Below are 15,670 nucleotides of genomic sequence, written 5' to 3'. Positions count from 1 at the left end.
ATACACAACATATAACTGTCATGCAGAATCAAGAAAGAGAACATCTTTGCATGGTTAGCCCTCCTCCTGTCCCAAAGGTGGAACAGCTCTTTGTCTGTTATCACTATAGATTAGTTTTTGCATGTTTTTGAAATTTGTAGAGATGGGATCATGCACTGTGTTTTCTTTTGCTTAACATACAAAATTTTGTCCTTGTATTGCTTACAATTGTAGTTCATTTTCACTGCTGTATAATTTTCCATTGTATGGATGTCTAGCCATTTATATGTCTTGATGGAAATTTGAATTTCAATTTTTTGACTATGTTTCCAATTCTTATTTGTGGCTTGAGTTGCATGTGGACATGCATTTCTGTTTGTTATGTATCTAACAGTGGACTTGCTGTGTTTTAAAGTTTATGGAAAATGCATTTTATGGAAATACATATGCATACATATCAAGATTTAAAACTTTTGATTTGAGAGGCAGAGTGCAAGGGAGAAAGCTTTTTTTCATGCAGAAGGATAGTATGTGAAAGATGACAATAAAGTAATAGAGTTCTTTACCCATTTAAGATGAGTAAAAATCTCCAAGCTAAAATGAATTGCTCTTTAGATACCAAAATAACTGCAGTACCTTTTGAGGAAACCCAGTTTGGGACTAAGAAATGGGGTGAGAGAAGCCCCTGAAATCTGTAGGTGAATCATGTTTTTGTTGGTTTGTTTTTACCCCTCTAAAGAAAGGAAAATAGATCCAGTTTTGTTTGGATTTCTGGAATGATTGTAGGTAGGTTTAAACAGGTGACTTGATAGCATTGAGAGGAAGAGGTAGTGGTTACCTGGAGCCAGGATAGTTTCAGTAATTCAGAAAACACTCACTGTGCCTCTTTTAAAGATTTGTTTGTTTCTTTATTTATTTAATTGAAAGGCAGAGTTGCTGAGAGGGAAAGACAAATCTTCTATCCGCTGGTTCCTTCCCCAAATGGCCACAACAGAGCCAGGCTGAAGCCAGGAGGCAGGTTTCTCCTGGGTCTCCTACTAGATACGGGCCCTAAGCACTTGGGGCATTTTCTGCTGTTTCCCTAGGCCGTTAGCAAGGAGCTGGGTTGGAAGTGCAGCAGCTGGGACTCAAGCTGGAGCCCGTAGGGGATGCTGACATCACAGGTGGAGGCTTTACCTGCTGCACCACAACACTGTCCCCTATACACTCACTGTGTTTCTAATACCTGAGGTTTTGCTTATTCCTGGTGCCAGGGTTATGAAGATGAATACCAAGGCAGCCTTCATAACAAGTATCCTTGCAGCATTTCTTCCTACGTATTTTTTGAATGGCTCAATAGTAGGAGAAACAGATGGCTTAGCAAGTAATCCCCAGATGTATGCTCAGTACCTGGAAACTGGTTATGCGGTGCTTGGAGGAGGGCGAGTAGGACGTCTTTGAAGAGACGAGCCTGCTGCTTAGCTGTGACCGGGCAGGGTCAGTGGGGTGGGGAGGGCAGTGGGGCTGGGGCTGAGGAGTGTTTCTGCTAGGCGTGGTGAAGTGACTGTGAAGACATGCTCTGGGGGCTGGAAGATGCTAGTGAAAGGCCCTGGTGTCCTGTGAGGAACCGGGTATTTCACAAGTTGAAAGGAGCCTTGGAAAGACTGTAAACATCCAGAGAACAGAACAGATTTATATTTAAAAGATTTGCTGTAGTGTGGAAAATATAAAAGTAGTAGTCTGAGCCTAGGGAAACAGGAAACTCTGTTTGAAGTGTGAGGGTTGGATTCCAGAGGGCCTGTACCAAGGTGGTGATGGTTGTATAACAGAAATTGCAGGTTCCAATATTTGAACAGTTTTTCTGCACTAGGCCCAACAGACCAGGCTAAAAAGCAAAGTGGAGTTACCCTCGCTAAAGTTCCATGTCACCAAGCTGAAACTAAGCCCCTGATTTGATCTTCCTGAGCAGTCAGGACTAGAGCAGTAACAGCCACATTTCCTTTTTTTTTTTAAATTTGACAGGTAGAGTTACAGACAGTGAGAGAGACAGACAGAGAGAAAGGTCTTCCTTCCGTTGGTTCACCCCCCAAATGGCTGCAACGGCTGGCACTGTGCCGATCTGAAACCAGGAACCAGGTGCTTCTCCTGGTCTCCCATGCGGGTGTAGGGCCCAAGTGCTTGGGCCATCCTCCATTGCACTCCCGGGCCACAGCAGAGAGCTGGACTGGAAGAGGAGCAACTGGGACCAGAACCCGGCGCTCATATGGGATGCCGGCGCTGCAGACAGAGGATTAACCAAGTGAGCCACGGCGCTGGCCCAGCCACATTTCCTAAACAGGCCAGATTGAAACCACAGGATAGTGAGTTAATCCTTACACAAAACAAGCAACCTGATATCAGCCAATCCATTGTTTTTGTTGTTCTCTTCCCACCTCACCAGGAAAGTAACTTTGAAGTGACCAGTCCACTATATTTCCTTGTGTTTCTGCTTTGTTCGGCCTTTCTCTGTCTATAAATCCAACCTTTTCTGTTCAGCCCGGTGGAGTGAAGTGTTGCCAGATTCTGGAATAGATAATAAAGGCAATTAGGATTGGTAAACTAAATTGTTCTAATTTTGTTTTTGACAGTAGATACCCGGAGGCCAAAAAAGGGAACAGATTCCGCAGAGGTTTAGTAGAGACCAAAATAAGTGATTCTGTGATAATATTGTTGTTGCTGTTTTTTAAAAAGATTCTGAGAAGGTGAAATAGCTTTATTAGTTAAGGGTATGCATGCTGTGTTTTGATTTCAACAAAATGTTCAGTTGAACAAAATGCTATCCTTATGAACAAGAAGGGAAAATATGAACTGGGTTATTAGGTGAATTTGTAGCTGGTTGAACAAATAAGCTTTACAAAGCAGTGAACTTAGTGGGTAGGAGGCATTTTCTTTTGTGTTGGTGCATTTGACTTCCCTGGGTTACAGCTTTGATCTTTGACCAAAGTGGTGTTATTGTAGACAAAGTTACATGTGAAGTAAAATTAGAAAGGTAAGGTGGACACATGAATTTCAAAGAGGTAAAAGTGATCCTTGTGGGGCTGGCGCTGTGGTGTAGTGGGTAAAACTGCTGCCTGCGGTGCCCGCATCCCGTATGCGCCCTAGTTTGGGTCCCAGCTGCTCCACTTCTGATCCTACTCTCTGCTGTGGCCTGGGAAAGCAGTAGAAGATGACCCAAAATCCTTGGGCCCCTGCACCCACATGGGAGACTCAGAAGAAGCTCCTGGCTTCAGATTGGTACAGCTCCGGCCTTTGTGGCCTTCGAGGGGAATGAACCAGCAGATGGAAGACCCCCCCCCTCCCCCCCGTCTGTCTTTCAAATAAATGAATACATCTTTAAAAAAAAAAAAAAGTGATCCTGTGGGGAGGCTGGGACCTAAATACTACGCTTTGTTTAAAGCACGCTGTGCTTGAGCAGATAGACAGTGTATCTGCCGCGGCACAGTGTCATAGAGGAGGGCGATTAAGATGCCCATTACCACTCTGAAAAATGTTGAGGGGTCGGCATTGTGGCATAGTGGGCATTCCATACGGGTGCCCATTCCTGTCCCAGCTGCTCCATTTCCGATCCAGCTGTCTGCTAATGTCCTGGGAAAGCGGTGGAAGATGGCCCCAGTGTTTGGGCCCCTGCCACTTATGTGGGAGACCAGGAAGAGGCTCCTGGCTTCGGCCTAGCCCAGTCCTGGCTGTTACAGCCATTTGGGGAGTGAACTAGCAGATGGAAGGTTAATCTCTTTCTGTCTCTTTATAACTGTTTCAAATATATGAAACTTAAAGAAAGTTAAAAAAAAGTGCTTTCAGAGAACTCAGCTGTTGCTGTGTTAGTTCTTTTTACCGTAGGCATCGGTGGAGACACCTGAAACGCATTATATCCTTAGCACCATTGTAGAATGGAAATGTGTCTTGATTTACAGGTTTATGTGAAGAAAAAAATAGAATTCAGTTTCTTTGCTAATTTTTGATTCTGAACTCTGTGCGTCATTGAGGTGGACATTACTGAGAAAAAGGCTAACACAGCCTTTGGCTTCTTGATAAACATAGATGCTAAAGAATCCTGAGTTATGAACTGGTCAGAACCTGGTATGGAAATGAGAAAAACTTGAGCATCCACAGGATAGTCAGGAAGATGAGAGGCTCAAAGCCATGCTGAGAAATGTCACCCAGCACAGCAGTGGTGTATTGTTTAAGCACATCATGCCGCTTCTAAGAACTGATGGCCTGAGTCCACAAACACAAATGTTATTAAATTGGCAATACTGTGGAATGAGTAAATTAATTAAAGCTGTGTTTATTGAGTGCCGCTCTTTTCTGGGAATTGTTGAAAGTTCTGAGGCCTCAGCACTCAGCAGAATGGACAAAGTATCTGTGTTCGTGGAGCATACAGGGTATGTGCTGAGGCAGACAGTAAGCAAGGTAAACCTGTGAAGTCTGTCTAGCATGTACCATTACTGGGTAGTGGTAAGTGCTAAAGAGGAAAATGAGAGAACAGAGAAGGATGTGAAATATCAGGAGAGGAATTGCAGTGTCAGGGAAAGCCTCTCTGAAAAGGTGATATTAAAAAAAAATCAACCTTATATTGTGGTGTAACAAACATACAGACCTTGGGATGCATTTTTTTTCTTTTATTATTTTTTTTGACAGGCAGAGTGGACAGTGAGAAAGAGAGAGAGAAAGGTCTTCCTTGTGCTATTGGTTCACCCTCCAATGGCTGCCGCGGCCAGCGCACTGCGCTGATCTGAAGCCAGGAGCCAGGTGCTTCTCCTGGTCTCCCATGGGGTGCAGGGCCCAAGCACTTGGGCCATCCTCCTCTGCACGCATTTTTACAAAGTGAATACACTTAGGTAGGAATGACGCAGTACTCACCCCACTCGCCCCAAAGCATCACCTCCTGATGAGCGACACTGTAGCTTAGTGTCTGCTTGGGAGCCTTATTGATGTGATCATGCATTGTAATACATTCTCTGCTTCTGGCTTCGTTCACTCATGCTTCTTGACTCCATGCTCTGACAAGTATTGGGGGCTGGGGGCGACAGAAGGAAAGATCTTCCATCCACTGATTCACTCTCCAAATGGCTGCACGGCCAGGAGCCTGCAACTCCATCTGGGTCTCTCACGTGGGTGGCAGGGGCCCAGGCACTAGGGCCTTTTGCTTTCCTGGCACATTAGCAGGGAGCTGGATCTGGAGTAGAGTAGCGGGACTCTTAACCATTGATCACATGGATGGATGCTGGCATTGCTGCTGTGGTTTAACCTGCTGTGCTACAGTGCAGGCCCTGTCTTCTCAACTCTTGATGTTCTACCGTTTAAGAAATTTTTGCCTTCCTAATGTCAGAAAGATAAAGTTGGATTTTGAGTAATGACTTAAAAAAGCAAGATTACTGATTACACAGGTGTTTTGAAGGTGACAGTGTAGGCCAGGGAGACAGCAGGTGTGAAGATCACGAGACCAGGTGTCTTGAAGGGAGTGGTAAGGAGCAGAGATGAGCTCAGCGAGGCTTCCCGGCAGCAGGTCCTGCAGGTCTCCCTGAGGACTCTGGCTTTCCCTCTTCAGTTGGGGCTCCTGAAGGTTTAATACAGAGGACTGACATGACCCACCTCAGTTTTTTTTTTTTTTTTTTTTTTTTTAAAGATTTATTTATTTATTTGAAAGGCAGAGTTACAGAGAGGCAGAGGCAGAGAGAGAGGTCTTCCATCCGATGGTTCACTTCCCCAATGGTCACAATGGCCGGAGCTGCGCTGGTCCGAAGCCAGGTACGAGGACCTTCTTCTGGGACTCCCATGTGGGTGCAGGGGCTCAAGGACTTGGACCATCTTCCACTGCTATCCCAGGCCGTAGCAGAGAGCTGGCCTGGAAGAGGGGTAAGCGGGACAGAATCCGGCGCCGCAAGGTGCCCAGCATTTTATAAAGCAAGGCCATTTGAATACCCAGAGAATAGGAAGGACATAAATTCAGAATAAAGGACAATCTTTTTCTTTTATGATTTATTTATTTGAAAGTTGCAGAGAAAGGGAGAGACAGATCTTCCATCTGGTGGTTCACTGCCCGAATGGCTGCAACGGCTGGAGCTGGGCCAGACTGAAGTCAGGAGGCAGCAGCTTCTTCCAGGTCTCCCATGGGGTTGCCGGGGCTCAAGCACTTGGGCCATCTTCCACTGTTTTCCTAGGCACGTTAGCAGGGGGCTGGATTGGAAGTGTGGTAGCTGGAATCAAACCGTTGCCCATATAAGATGCCGGCATTACAGTCAGTGGCTCAACCCACTGTGCCAGCCCCAAGAACAACCTTTTAAGTTTGCTAAATTGAGCTTTATAAAATACTCAAAATAAATTTAGCTTTATAAAAATAAAGCTTATTCTTGGGGCCAACGTTGTGGTGTGGTGGGTAAAGCCACTACCTGCAATGCCTGCATCCTGTATGGGTGCCAGTTTGGGTCCCATCTGCTCTGCTTTTCTATCCAGCTCTCTGCTTGTCCTAAAAGCAGCAGAAGATGGTCCAAGTGCTTGGGCCCCTGTTACCCACTTGGGGGACCAGGAAGAAGCTCCTGGCTCCTGGCTTATGCTTGGCCCAGCGCTGGCTATTGTTGCCAACTGGGGAGAGTAAACCAGCAGATGAGAGATCTTTTCTCTTTCTCTGTGTGTGTCTCTCCCTCCCTCTCTGTAACTCTGACTTCCAAATAAGTGAGTAAATTTTTTTAAAGTGTTTTCTTTTTTTTCTGAGGACCTACAAGTGGAAATATTGCTTTGCAGCCCAGCATTGAAAGTCCCTGATCTGCAGTAACATGTGTGTATCCTTTGGTCTTGATAGTATTAACGAATGGATCCATATTCTTAAAGTTGTAACAAGATTGATTGAGATTGGCGTCTCAATATGAGAAACAGACCAAAAAGATTTGAACGCGGGCATGTGTCGTTTCTAGCCTAATAGTGCTTCATTAAATAAAGTGCATGGCAGATGCATCCCAAGGACACACATGGTGCACGTGTGAGTGTGGTAAGGCCCTGCGTCTTGCTGATGGCCTCTGAAATTGTTACTCAGTGTGTGTTTTGAAGTAGTCAAGCTCTTCAGTTTTCTTTAGCAAATTGTTTTGCCTTGCCCTTGGGGAAAAATACAGTCTCTGTTTTTACTTCTGTGCATTCCCTTCTCCCCACCATCAGTGCGAAAGCTAAGTGAATTATGAAGTGTTTGATAAAAGCTATCTCTGGCAGTGGGAGTGGGATGTGGTACTGACAAAGGCACAGCTGCTGAGGGCCTGGCCACCAGAGCCTGGCTGGCACTCGCACGAATAGACTTGTGTTGGATAATTCCCTGGACACGTACGTGTGGTTTCCATTGACTCAGACACCCAGTTTTCGTTTGGCAGGGTGTTGAGACGGCTTCTGAACTCACAAGAGTGTTACTAATTGGCTTCAGAAGTGTGTAAAGTGGTCTTTTATGAAGTTCTGCTTTGGAGTGTTACCTGAAAAATCTTTTGTGCCATTTGATAGCAGAGTAATTTGATTATTCAGATATCAAATGTCCTTTGTAAGATTCTGTTGCCATTCAAAGAATGGTATTATTGGCAGCTGTTTTTTTTTTTTTTCCCTTGTCTTTGCCAACTGAATTTATGGGGCTTAATGGGTTTATATGAAGAAGAGGATTTTAACAGGCATAATCACTTCTTAGGGTTTCCAGTCTGCTTTTGGTGTTAGGTAATAGTGTTGTGTTTTAGTTACGTGGTGTGTCAGTGGTTTTAACAAGATTACCTTACCCTGAGGGATGGAGGAAATCAGTGAAAAGGTCACTGCTGCTTTGTGAATTAAGCGATGCCTTGGCGCCAAGTGCTGATCGTTTTGGCGTTCAAACACAGCATTAGCTCACCTTGCCTACAGTTGGGGAACATTCTGAAGGTGCTACCTAACTCTGAAGGATTCTCCATAAACTTCAACTGGTATATAAAGTCATGTTTATTGTATCCTGTTCTCAAATATCTTGCCAAGTTACTGTCATCAGACTCTTTATTGATAGAAAATTAGTTAGGCAAAAACCATTTTCTTCTTGCATGGTAGAGGTGATGAAACTCATGGGAAAGTACATATAAGGAAAGGTTTGAAGTGTTGATGGTGGGTGTGAGCCCTGGCTGGAAACAAAGAGCTCTTGGCTCCCAGTGGAATGTTCTGTGTGTTACGTGTTTCTTGCAGTCTCAGCTTTTAATACGTGGAAATAATGAAAAGAACGGTTGCTGCTACATGTGTTGGTCAGGGTGTTTAGTTACAGATGCTAAGCTCTGTTCTGGTTAATGTAAGCAGAAAGTGATTTATTAAGGGTGATAGCTGGTTTAGCAAATCGTTGGGTGGGCTGAAGAAGAGAATGTAGGCTGAGTTTCTAGAAACTGTTGCCAGTGCCACTGCAAAACTGGTCCACCAGGTAGCTGCTTTCCCTGCCGCAGTCAGGATCACCCTGCTGGGTTCTTCCAGCAACATGGGTGCTGCTCATTCTGCCACCCTGCTTTTCCCATGTGGCTCTGCTCTGGGGGTGTGCGACAGGTGAGTCTGGTTGGCAGAACCTGAGTGACATGTCTGCCTAGACTACAGGGTGAAAAGGGAAGGAAACATACTCCTACTATCCCTAGTTTGTTTATTTGCTTTCTCTTCTTAACTCTGTCTTGGGAAGGTGAGCTTTATGTAGTTGGGGAGTGTGGAGGAAATGCAGCAAAGATGATTTGGGGCTCCCTGAATAACTGATGCTTGTTACAGCACTTAATTGTAAGTAACATGATAGTCATCAGTACTACAAGGTTGTAAATGACTTTTAAGGAGACCTATTTAAAAGCCAACTGAAAAAAAAAATTGACTTGGTCCATAAAGATTGTTTAAAATTCCAGCAGTCTTATGCTTGTGTTACTTTAGAATTGTGTCTAATCATGTGAGAATATGTTGAAAATAAAGCCAAAGCCAAGGGAAATTTCGCATTCCTCTGTCCCTGGTGAATACCACTGCAAGTCAAGGCCCATTCTTGTGACATTGTTCTTTTGATCACAGGAAGTGAGTTGAGACTTTATGAAAGGGTCAGTCAGTATCAATTTGTTACCGTTACTAGAAGTGAGTTAATCTGAATCTGTGTTGGTAGATGAGCAGTTACAAAACATAACGTCATTGTGGCTTATCATGTATGGCTGTTTATCTGAAGTTGTTTTCTAGAAGGGACTTAAAAATCACGTGGTCTGGACACAGATTTTACAGTGGAGGAACCAGAGTCCAGGTGGAAGTGATTTGAGCAGGAGTGGAAAGCTGGTGGGTGAGAAGGCCTCCTGCTCTGGCCTGGTCTTTCCCTACTTGCTCTCGAGAGGAACAGAGGTTTCTCCACACGGAGAGAAGCTTCCGTGCCTGCTGGACCCCTGACTGAGATGTGAGTCCTGGTATAGGAGTCAGCATGTCCCAGTAGAACTGGTTGAATAACACTAGTGCTTTTCAAGAAATTTACTTAAAACAAATTTTAAGATTTATTTTCATTTGAAAAACAGACAGAGCTCTTCCACCTGCTGGTTCACTCTCCCCAAATGTCCTCAGCAGCCAGGGCTGGGCCAAGCCCAAATCGAGGAGCCCAGAACTCAGTCTGTCTCTCCCACATCAGTGGCAGGGACCCAGGTACTTGAGCTGTCTTCCAGGATGTGCATTAGCACAAAACTGAAATCTGGAGCAGTGCTGGGACTTGAACTCAGGCACTCTGATAGGGAAAATATGGACATCCCAGGTGTTGTCATAACGACTGCACCAGATACCCACCTCCTGGTGCTATTTTATGTGTCAAAGAGACACTTGGACAGCTATTTTTGAATTTTGAGGACAACGAATGGCAGAAGTAGGAATTCTATTCAATAAAACACTTGGGGAAAAACTGTGGAGTGTGCTTTTTTTTTTTTTAAGATTTATTTAATTTATTTGAAAGAGTTACAGAGAGAGGTAGAGACACAGAGAGAGGTCTTCCATCTGCTGGTTCACTCCCCAGATGACCGCAACAGCCAGAGCTGCGCTGATTCGAAGGCAGGAGCCAGGAGCTTCTTCTGGGTCTCCCACGCGGGTGCAGGAGCCCAAACACTTGGGCCATCTTCTACTGCTTTCCCAGGCCATACCAAAGAGTTGAATTGGAAGCAGAGCAGCTGGGACACGAACATGCACCCATATGGGAATGGGATGCCAACAGTGCAGGCAGCAGCTTTACCCACTACACCACACCGCAGACCCCCCAAACTTACATTTTCAAATAGGCACACTTCGGGGCCGGTGCTGTGGCGTAGTGAGGTAATGCCCTGGCCTGAAGCCCCAGCATCCCGGCTGCTCCTCTTCCAATGCAGCTCTCTGCTATGGCCTGGGAAAGCAGTAGAAGATGGCCCAAGTGTTTGGACTCCTGCACTTGCGTAGGAGATCTGGAAGAAGCTCCTAGGTACTGCCTTCGGATCAGTGCAGCTCTGGCTGTTGCAGCCATCTGGGGAGTGAACCAGTGGATGGAAGTCTCTCTCTCTCTGCCTCTCTCCCTGCCTTTGCTTCGCTGTAACTTTGCCTTTCAAATAAATAAATAAATCTTTAAACAAAAAAATGTAAGTTGGGGACCCCGAGCTGTGGTGTAGCAGGTTAGGCTGCTGCCTACGATGTCAATATCTCATATGAACACCTGTTCGAGTCTCAGCTGCTCCACTTAAGATCCCGCTCCCTGCTAATGAACCCAAGAAAGCAGCAGAAGATGGCCTAAGTGGTTGGGCCCCAGCTATCCACTTGGGAGACCTAGAGGATGCTCCTGGCTTCAGCCTGGCCCAGCCCTGGACATTGTGAATGGAAGATCTCTTCTGTTAGTCCCTCTTTGTAACTCTGCCTTTCAAATGAATGAGTAGAAAATGTAAGTTTTGGGGCCTAGTGCCATGGCTCACTTGGCTAATCCTCCGCCTATGGTGCTGGCACCCCGGGTTCTAGCCCCAGTTGCTCCTGTTCCAGTCCAGCTCTCTACTGTGGCCTGGGAGGGCAGTGGAGGATGGCCCAAGTGCTTGGGCTCCTGCACCCGCATGGGAGACCAGGAGGAAGCGCCTGGCTCCTGGTTTCGGATTGGCGCAGTGCCAGCCATTGCAGCCATTTGGGGGGTGAACCAACGGAAGGAAGACCTTTCTCTCTGTCTCTCTCTCTGTTTGTAACTCTACCTATCAAATAAATAAAAAATCTTAAAAAAAAAAAAGAAAATATACGTTTCACTTGGTAAAATAGGCTATAAGAATGAAGAGGTTTGATGCAGTAGTTAAGACACTACTTGAAAAGCCCACATCCCATATTGGAGTGCTTGTTGGAGTCTTGACTCCAAATCCAATCAGCTTGCTGCTAATGCACACTCTGGGAGGCAGCTGATGATGGCTTATGTGCCTAGGTTCCTGCTCCGTTTTCCCCATGTGGGAGACCTGAATTGAGTTCCAGGCTCCTTGTTTCAGCCTGATCTGGCCCTGGCTGTTGGAGAGCATTTGGAAGGGGAACCAGTAGATGGAAGGTCTCTTTGTGTCTATGTCTCTCTTTTTCAGTCTGCTTTTCAAATAAAAAAAAAATACTTTTTTTTAAATGGAGGGGATTTATATACAGCTCCCATCTGTATGCTCTTCTGGGCTGTTCATAAATTTGCTTCCAAACAGCTCTGTGGCCAAGGCATTTGCCATGACCGTGCAAGCTTAGAGGTACTAGGAGTCTTCAGCGGGCCTCACTCCACCATCTCCTTCAGGTCTTTTGTTCAGGGGCTGCCATTCTTGTGAGCTTTACCCTGACCCCACCCTTTTGAGGATTGCACACCACTTGCCTTCCATTCATTCCTGCCTTCCCTTTTCCTGTTTGTTCAGTGGCACATGCTCCTTCTGAAATTGTGACTGTTCTACCCTGTGTCATTTGTCTGCTGATTGATTTTGCTGCTTACTGTGTGTCCTACGTTAGAGTACAGGAAGGCCAACACTTCTGTCACTTTGTATATCCACAGTGGGAGGAGTAAATACTGCCTGCCACAGAGTAGATAATAAATACACATAGAACCTTGGCAAAAGCAGCTACTTTTTAGATTTCTACTAGTAACATGACAGATTCTCATTGCCAGTGGTGGTTTTGTTCATTGACTGATTGTGGGCATGACAAATTCATCAGTAAGTATGTAAAGACATTAGTGTATGAATTGCATTCCATACAGTTTTCTGGAACCTCCTTGCTTATTTGGCAGTAAGCAAGGAATTCCAGTTTAGATGAAAAAAATAATTAAATTAAGCAGATATTGTCAGTGAAGGGGAACAAATCCTTTAGAAATGAAACCTGGAGAGCTAAATGATGAAGAGTACATGCAGACCTGGACCCGACCCGTGGCTGGCTTGTAGTATAACTGGTTGAAAGGTTTTCATTGTCAGCACCGTGGCCAGAAGGTCAGGTTTCAGGGTTTCTGGTCCTGAGGTGGTATTGGAGGGCGAGAGAGGGGGAGGGGAGTCAGGATCTTTCCTGTGCGTGGAGGTAGAACGTGCTTCAGCAGTCAGCCAGATGGGACAGTGTTTCTCATGACCTAAGCATTTTCAGAGAGCCTAAAACATGAGACACAGGGTCTTGCTTAACAAAGATAGCATCTGTAGTATTCTGGCGTTTTGTTTTGCTAAGCTGTTTGGAGTCTCCTATTAGGTTTTCGGGTATTAGGTAAGTTAAAATGTTCATTTTTATGCTTTAAACATGTATCTGGCTTTCATGGTTCAAGGAAAATATAAATGCTGGCTTTGACAGTTGAAGGAAAATAAGAATGATAGGTAGTATCTTAGAAAGATGTTAAGGGGCTGACACTTTAGCACAGTGGGTAAAGCTGCCATTTGTGATGCCAGCATCCCATATGGACACTGGTTCCTATCCAGGCTGTTCCACTTCCCATCCAGCTCCCTGCTGATGGCTCAGTGTTTGGGTCCCTGCCGTCCTCATGGGAGGCCCAGGGGAAGCTCCTAGCTCCTGGCTTTTGCCTGGTTCAGCCTTGGCTGTTGTGGCCATCTGGGGAGTGGACCAGTGGATGGAAGGTCTCTGTGTAACTCTGACTTTCAAATAAATGAGTCTTAAAAAAAAAAAAAAAGAAAGAAAGATGTTAAAACTTAGAAAGTACTTTGGAATCAGATATGCTAATTTTTTATGAGCTTAAGTCCAAAGTTAGAAGATGGCGTAACGTCGCACAGCTAGTTAGTGGCAGAATAGGGATTAATTTTTGTTACTAATTTTCACTGAAATATCCTTAATAGGATAGAAACAGATAAATCTCTCATTATAACCCAAGGAACAATTATGAATTTGTTTTGTGATCTGTGTTTTATCTTAAAACTTTCAAAAAGTCATGGAAATATTTTATCACATATAAATTATTTGTATCTTTCTCTTTATGTGTGTCAGCATCTATATTTTAGTATTGTGAAAATATACATATTTGAGGGATTATCATTTGAAAGGTTATAAAATGAACACAATGAAAGATTAGTTTATGGTTTCAAAAGTGTTGAAAAGTCAGAGCTGTAAAGAAAATTACAGTAGGGAAATTCATCTACTTGACGTATCTGGAAGTTAAATGTTTTTGGAGGTTAATTATAGTGCAGTAAAATTAGAAACATATTTTAAACCTGAACTTGAGAAGAAAATTATTTTTTGCCATTTAAACATTCTATGTAAAGGGAGTATGACATTATATTTTGTATCTTTTTGTTAGATGTACTGGTTTTAGAAGCCACCAGTTTTGAAACAGAAAAATGATCTGTATATACCTTTTTCCTGAGGATAAAATGAGACCATGCTTGTGTAGAGAAAGCCTATCCCTCCTGCATCTGGGGACATCTTTACCTTTTGTGTCAATGGTTTCTTTTGCAAAGCACAGATACTTATCAAGCAACTGATTCATAACAAAGTTTTTATTATAAAGATTTATATATTTATTTGCAAGTCAGAGTTACACAGAAGGAAGAGAGAGAGAGAGGGAGGGAGGGAGGGAGGGAGGGGGAGAGGTCAGTCTTCCATCCACTGGTTCATTCCCCAGTTGGTCGCAATGGCTGGAGCTATGCTGATCTGAAGCCAGGAGCTTCTTCCGGGTCTCCCATGCAGGTGCAGGGGCCCAAGGACCTGGGCCATCTTCTACTGCTTTCCAGGTCATAACAGAGAGCTGGATTGTAAGTGGAGCAGCCGGGTCTCGAACCGGTGCCCATATTGGGGTGCCGGCGCTTTGGTCCGGCCCCACAAATATAGTTGTTATTAGAAATTTGATAATTTGTAGTAGAGCACTGGGCTGGTCATAGGGAGGTCTTGACTTAAATCTGTGAACTAAGGGCATTGCAGTGGTAGTAGGGTATTGGGGTCTTTGGGCTCTAAAAGCTGACGGGTTGTATTTGTTCATGATATGCTTTGTGCTTCTATAAAGATACTTTCTCAGCCTGCGCCGCGGCTCACTAGGCTAATCCTCTGCCTTGCGGCGCCGGCACACTGGGTTCTAGTCCCGGTCAGGGCACCGATCCTGTCCTGGGTGCCCCTCTTCCAGGCCAGCTCTCTGCTGTGGCCAGGGAGTGCAGTGGAGGATGGCCCAAGTGCTTGGGCCCTGCACCCCATGGGAGACCAGGATAAGCCCCTGGCTCCTGCCATCAGATCGGCGCGGTGCGCTGGCCGCAGCGCGCCTACCGCGGCGGCCATTGGAGGGTGAACCAACGGCAAAAGGAAGACCTTTCTCTCTGTCTCTCTCTGTCTCTCTCTCACTGTCCACTCTGCCTGTCAAAAAAAAAAAAAAAAAAAAACTTTCTCAAATTCGTATGTAGAAATGGTGTGTTTCTTTAAGAGTTTTACTTATCTGTTTTGTTTGAAGGGCAGAGAGGAAGAAGGACATTTTCTTCAAATTCAGATGTACAAATAGTATTTTTTTTTTAAATGGAGGGGTTGATGGCAAAGTTGGAGAAGAGGAAGGAAAGGAGGGAGGGAGAGAGAAACAGAGCTCCCATCCACTGGTTCATTCCTCTAATGCCTGCAAGGACTTGGGCTTTGTCAGGGCAGAGCAGGGAACTCAATTTGTGTCTCCTGTGTGGGTGGCTGGAGTCCAACTGCTTGAGCCATCACTGCCGCCCGTCAGGGTGTGCGTTGGTAGTGAAACTGGGGCTTGAACTCAGATATGAGATATGGATGTCCCACGTGGTGTCTGAACCACTAGGCCAAATGCCTGCCCCAAGTGTGTTTTGCAGTTTTCGGTGTCTCTGTGAGAATATCTTGGCGGCAGTGCCTTTCACTGTTGCCTGGTGTCATAAATTTTCCTGTGTGACTACCAAGGAGAGGAAGTCACTACCAAGGAGGGAGCACTTGCTGGTGGCCTCTGGAGGGGCCCTTTTTCTGCTAAGCAAGGGGAACCATACAGGCCTTCCAGCTTTGTGGGAAAGAGCCTTCTGAGAAGTGAGGAATGTGTAGGTTGGGCTTGGAGTCTGAGAGGAGCTGGACAGGTGCTCTCCGGAGCTGTTTGCCACTTGGAGTCCGTATAGTGTTGGAAGCAACTGACTGAATTTTTATTGCCTTGTTATGGTTAGGTATTGTATATGTGTGATTGTGTGACCACCCTACCATACTGCACACATGCTATTATATGTTGTTTTTCAGTTAAGTCTGTGTTACACAAGCTAGCTTACTAGCTCTAGGTGGAGATGCAGAAATACAC

General features: G+C 45.1%; 1 protein-coding gene across 7 annotated transcripts in view; it reads left to right on the top strand.

The window, feature by feature from the left end:
- Positions 1–15,670, top strand: part of SIPA1L1 (signal induced proliferation associated 1 like 1) — a 443,533-nt gene that overhangs the window by 33,156 nt on the left and 394,707 nt on the right. The window lies entirely within an intron of this gene.

The sequence above is a fragment of the Lepus europaeus genome, chromosome 22 (genome assembly GCF_033115175.1).
Source record: "Lepus europaeus isolate LE1 chromosome 22, mLepTim1.pri, whole genome shotgun sequence".
Classification (NCBI taxonomy): Eukaryota; Metazoa; Chordata; class Mammalia; order Lagomorpha; family Leporidae; genus Lepus; species Lepus europaeus.
This window is presented reverse-complemented; position numbering and strand designations above follow the sequence as displayed.